The sequence below is a fragment of the Cherax quadricarinatus genome, chromosome 3 (assembly GCF_038502225.1).
Source record: "Cherax quadricarinatus isolate ZL_2023a chromosome 3, ASM3850222v1, whole genome shotgun sequence".
Classification (NCBI taxonomy): domain Eukaryota; kingdom Metazoa; phylum Arthropoda; class Malacostraca; order Decapoda; family Parastacidae; genus Cherax; species Cherax quadricarinatus.
Genome location: NC_091294.1, coordinates 29,543,796 through 29,549,795, shown reverse-complemented (window position 1 = coordinate 29,549,795; position 6,000 = coordinate 29,543,796).

Below are 6,000 nucleotides of genomic sequence, written 5' to 3'. Positions count from 1 at the left end.
CAAGGTCTTTCTCCCTGAGTGAGGTCTGTAGTCTTTGTCCACCTAGCCTATACTCTGTCTGCGGTCTTCTTTGCCCCTCCCCAATCTTCATGACTTTGCATTTGGCTGGATTGAATTCGAGAAGCCAGTTACTGGACCACATGTCCAGCCTGTCCAGATCTCTTTGCAGTCCTGCCTCATCCTCGTCCGATTTAATTCTTCTCATCAACTTCACATCATCTGCGAACAGGGACACTTCAGAGTCTATTCTTTTCATCATGTCGTTCACATATATCAAAAATAGCACTGGTCCTAGAACTGACCCCTGTGGGATCCCGCTCGTAACAGGCGCCCACTGTGATACCTCTTCACGTACCATGACTCGTTGCTGCCTCCCTGTCAGGCATTCCCTTATCCATTGCAGTGCCCTCCCTTTTACATGTGCCTGATCCTCCAGCTTCTGCACTAATCTCTTGTGGGGAACTGTGTCAAAGGCCTTCCTGCAGTCTAGGAAAACGCAATCTACCCACCCCTCTCTCTCGTGTCTTACTTCTGTTACCTTGTCATAAAACTCCAGGAGGTTTGTGATACAGGATTTGCCTTCCATGAACCCATGCTGGTTTTCATTTATAATCTTGTTCCTTTCCAGGTGTTCGACCACTCTCCTTCTGATAATCTTCTCCATGACTTTGCACACAATACATGTCAGAGACACAGGTCTGTAGTTTAGTGCCTCGTTTCTGTTTCCTTTCTTAAATATGGGGACTACATTAGCTGTCTTCCATTTCTCAGGTAGTTGCCCAGTTTCAAGGAATGTGTTGAAGATTGTGGTTAGAGGCACGCACAGCATCTCTGCTCCTTCTCTAAGGACCCAGGGGGAGATGTTGCCCGGTCCCATCGCCTTTGAGGTGTCAAGGTCACTTAAGAGCTTCTTCACCTCCTCAGTTGCTCGTATGTCATCCAACACTTGTTGGTATATTCCCTCTTGATGTTCCCTTCTGTGCTGTCTTCCCACAGCCCTTCCTGTCTCTACTGTAAAAACTTCCTTAAATCTCCTGTTCAGCTCCTCACATACCTCCTGATCATTTCTTGTGAGTTCTCCACCTTCTGTCCTTAATCTGATCACCTGGTCTTTGACTGTTGTCTTCCTTCTGATGTGGCTATACAACAGTTTCGGGTCAGTCTTGATTCTCGATGCTATGTCATTTTCATACTGTCGCTGGGCCTCCCTCCTTACCTCTGCATACTCATTCCTGGCTCTGCGACTGATCTCCCTATTTTCGTGTGTTCTCTGACTTCTGTACTTTTTCCATTCTCTATTGCACTTTGGTTTTGCCTCATTACACCGTTTTCCCGTTGTTACTGTTGCCCTTGGGAATAAACTTTTCCACTGCCTCCTTGCATTTCGTTGTTACATATTCCATCATTTCATTTACTGGCTTTCCTGCCAGTTCTCTGTCCCACTGGACCTCCCGCAGGAAGTTCTTCAACCCTATGTAGTCCCCTCTTTTATAGTCAGGCTTTTCCCATTCAACTGTATTCAAAGCACAGAACCACGTGGTCGCTAGCTCCTAGGGGACTCCATACTTGATGTCCTCAATGTCTGAGCTGCCCAGGGTGAACACAAGGTCCAATCTTGCTGGTTCATCCTCCCCTCTCACTCTGGTAGTGTCCTTAACATGTTGGTGCATGAGGTTTTCCAGCACCACGTCCAACATCCTGGCTCTCCATGTTTCGGGACCCCCATGTGGCTCCAGGTTTTCCCAGTCGATCTCCCTGTGGTTGAAATCCCCCATATCCAGCAACTTTGCTCTGTTGGAATGAGCTCTTCTTGCCACCTCAGCAAGTGTGTCCAACATTGCTCTGTTGCTCTCTTCATATTCCTGTCTTGGCCTCCTGCAGTTCTGTGGTGGATTATACATCACTGCAATGACCACTTTGTGTTCCCCAGACTGAAGTGTACCTGCTATGTAGTCTCTTTCTCCCGTCTCATCTATGCCTTCCATTTTCTCGAATTTCCATCTGTTTTTTACGAGCAGAGCAACCCCACCTCCCCCCCCCTGCCCCTTCTATCTTTCCTCATGATCTGGTATCCTGGAGGGAAGATTGCATCTGTTATTGTCTCCGTGAGTTTTGTTTCTGTAACTGCTATGATGTCTGGGGACTTCTCATTGATTCTTTCTTGCCATTCCTCATGTTTATTCGTTAATCCATCTGCATTTGTGTACCAAACCTTCAACTTCTGTTCTAATACTGTAACTGTGGTGCGGGGGGTGGAAACAGAGGGATCGGTGTGTGATGGTTGGTTTGGATTGTTCAGTTGCCTTGGGGGTGTCGTTGCTGGAGTCCTTCTGCAGGTGTTTCTGGGGGGTGTGCTTGTCCTTCCATTTGATCCTGGGTTATTCTGCTCTCCTTTTTCATTTCCTCCCATTTCTCCTTTCGTTTCTGAACTCTCTCCTTAATCGTCTTCCTTTCGTGCTGTGTTCTGTGTGTGTGTGTGTGTGTGTGTGTGTGTGTGTGTGTGTGTGTGTGTGTGTGTGTGTGTGTGTGTGTGTGTGTGTGTGTGTGTGTGTGTGTGTGTGTGTGTGTGTGTGTGTGTGTGTGTGTGTGTGTGTGTGTGTGTGTGTGTGTGTGTGTGTGTGTGTGTGTGTGTGTGTGTGTGTGTGTGTGTGTGTGTGTGCGCGCATTAAGATCACAGCAAACAGGTGATATCACAATATGCAGAACGACCACTGTGATAAAACAGTGAAACTCCAAGTTCTTTCGTGACTTCTCACATTATTAAGAAACTATAAGGCATATAAGGGTAAGACTACACCTCACAGTTGCGTCACAACACATCTGATACTCTATTAAAGCATTAAGATTTTTTTGCCTAACGAAACAATTGTATTTGATTGTGTTTGTTTATTATTAAACTATTGAAAACTTATCTGAAATATATTTAGTCACATTAGGCTTAATTAAATTGTGCTTGTTATAATAAGGTTAGGAAAGTTTTCTAAGGTTCTTTGGGTACAAAATTATTAATTTTTCCATTAACATAAATAAAAAAATATATATCTTTAAACGTATAAGAGAAAATTTTAGAAAGGACTTAATTTTAAATGAGTTCTTGCTCAATGACCAGTTTTACCTATTCAGTATGATATATATATATATATATATATATATATATATATATATATATATATATATATATATATATATATATGTATATATATATATATATATACATATATATATATATATATATATATATATATATATAAATATGTATATATAGGGAAGTACCACCTCTATAGCTGGAATGGGGACCCTCATCCTCAGAGAAGACAATAAACGTACCTCAGAGAAAACTCAAGGTTCTCCCCGGAGCTGTTTGAATATTTTCTTCTCCTACCACCCCCTATATGTGTTTTATTCTATGTGAACATTTATTAATAAACAAAATACATTTACAGAAAAAAACATAAACATGAATACAATGGCACAATGTATCAAAGATGATGAATTTCCTCCAGCTCCTCCGAGGCTGGACGTGAGCCAAGTATGCAGCAAGCATTTCCCCTCTGGATGGCGACGCTGAGGCGCTGGAACATGAAAGTGGCTGCCCTTGGGTCCCTGGTGGTGTCGATGAGTCTGGAACCCAATTCTTTAAGGAAACGTGTGGCATTTTTTCCCCATGATCCCAAGGTCTCTGATCCCACTGGGACAAATTGATACTGTTGGCTAATGTCCCTGTACTTGCTGATCTTGTACTCCTCCCTGTGGTCAGCAGCTCCTCCCTGTCGCCCCACACTGTGATGGATATAGGTGTCAGCCAGTGTGGACACACAGGTATAGTCCCATGCTAAGAGCTTGCCATTCTTCCAAGGGTAGATGGTGATCCCGTCGGGGCGGTTTGCTGGGTTGTGGGTATTGTTTGCTGCAAGTGATCGTGGCTCCCTCTCGGCAGGGCATCCAGCTGTAGCAAGGGTTCTCTTAATGATGTCGTTGACCTCATTGTGTCTTGCATGCCAGCCCTTGGTTTTGGAACAGTTAAGACCATGTAGACCGTATTGGTCTGCTTGCACTTCGCCGCAAATACACATATATTCTGTGTGAATTGGGGCAGCAAGGCGCAGAGCCACTGCAATACGGAGGGTCTTAGGGTCGAGTCGCGTTCCCATTGCCGATATGGGAACTGTTTGGAGGAAGTCCCCGGAGTGAGGTGCACTCACAGCCTGGAGACGGGCAATCTCCCTATCTGATGTTGCAGCCCTGAGCATGTTGGCAAGCACCTTTTCAGCAATTGGGCTATCCCAGCTTGATTGTTTGTGAGCCAGTGCTGCACTAGGGTTTGGTGCTGGAGCAGCAAGAGTCTCCCATTCGGTGATGGCACTGACATAGCTAGGGTCTTCTATTCCTGCTGAGTCACTGAGGGTGTCAGGAAGAATTTGTCTTATCAACTCGTTTGATGCAATGGAAGAGGATAGGAAAGCTGGTAGAGCAATCTGGGAGGATCTGCGTACTCCTAGCCCTCCAAGCCTGACCGGAAGTGAGGCTTGCAACCACTGTCCATCGTCAAGGGAAAGATTCAATACACTCTCTAGCATGGCCTTCAGGAGAGAGTCATATTCCTTGAGTTTTGGACTGCTGAAGGCTGGGGAGCATCTCAGAAAATAGGTAAGTTTTGGGGTTGACAGGCACCTGGTGAGTAGGTAGAAGGCATCGTGTGTGTCAATGTCTTTCATCCTGCTTTCCATCGTCCGGGAGATATATATGTCGTGCCGAATAGGCAGAACTTGCGATCTTGGCTTAAATAGCAACGCTCATCTTGCCATATAGGTCAAGTGAAAATTTGTGTATGTAATAATTTCGCCAACATCATTCTGAACCTAACGAAAAAAATATATTTCACTCTGTTTGTTTAGCTTTAGTATTAAATTATTGTAAACAAATCTAAAATGTATTTAGTTGGGTTAGGTTAAAATAAATTGTTCTTGTTATAATAAGGTTAGGTAAGTTTTCTAAGTTCCTTTTGGTGCAAAATTATAAATTTTTACATCAACATTAACGAAAAAAATATATCTATAAACTTATAAGAGAAAATTTTAGAAAGGACTTAATTTTAAATGAGTTCTTGCTAATTGACCAGTTTTTCCATATTCGGCACGACATATATATAAATATATATATATATATATATATATATATATATATATATATATATATATATATATATATATATATATATATATATATATATATATATATATATATATATATATATATATATATATATATATATATATATATATATATATATATATATATATATATATATATATATATATATATATATATATATATATATATATAATAATAATAATAATAATAATAATAATAATAATAAATTGGAATATAGGAAATAGTAAGGTGAGGAGGATAACAAAAAATTAGGTGACGAAAGATTGGATGTCAGATTGGTGGGAGAGAGAATGGAGGAGGTGAATTTATTTAGATATTTAGGAGAGGACGTGTCAGCAGATGGGTCTATGAAAGATGAGGTGAGTTATAGAAATGTTGAGGGGAAAATGTGATTGGTGCACTTAGGAGGAGCAAAGCGGGGAATGTATGACATTATAGTTATTCCAAAGCTCTTATTTGGGTGTGAAACATGGGTAGTGAATGTTGCAACAAGGAGAAGGCTGGAGGCAGTGGAGATGTCATGTCTGAGGGCAGTGTGTGGTGTGTATTATGCAGAGAATTCGTAGTATGGAAATTTGGACGAGGTGCAGGATTACCAAAACTATTATCCGGAGGGCTGAGAAGGGGTTGTTGAGGTGGTTCGGACAAGTAGAGAGAATGGAACAAAACAGAATGACTTCGAGAGTGTATAAATCTGTAGTGGAGGGAAGGCGAGGTAGGAGTCGGTCTAGGAAAGGTTGGAGGGAGGGGTAAAGGAGGTTTTGTATGAGAGGGGCTTTGACTTCTAGCAAGAATACGTGAGCGTCCTAGGTAGGACAAATGGTTTTT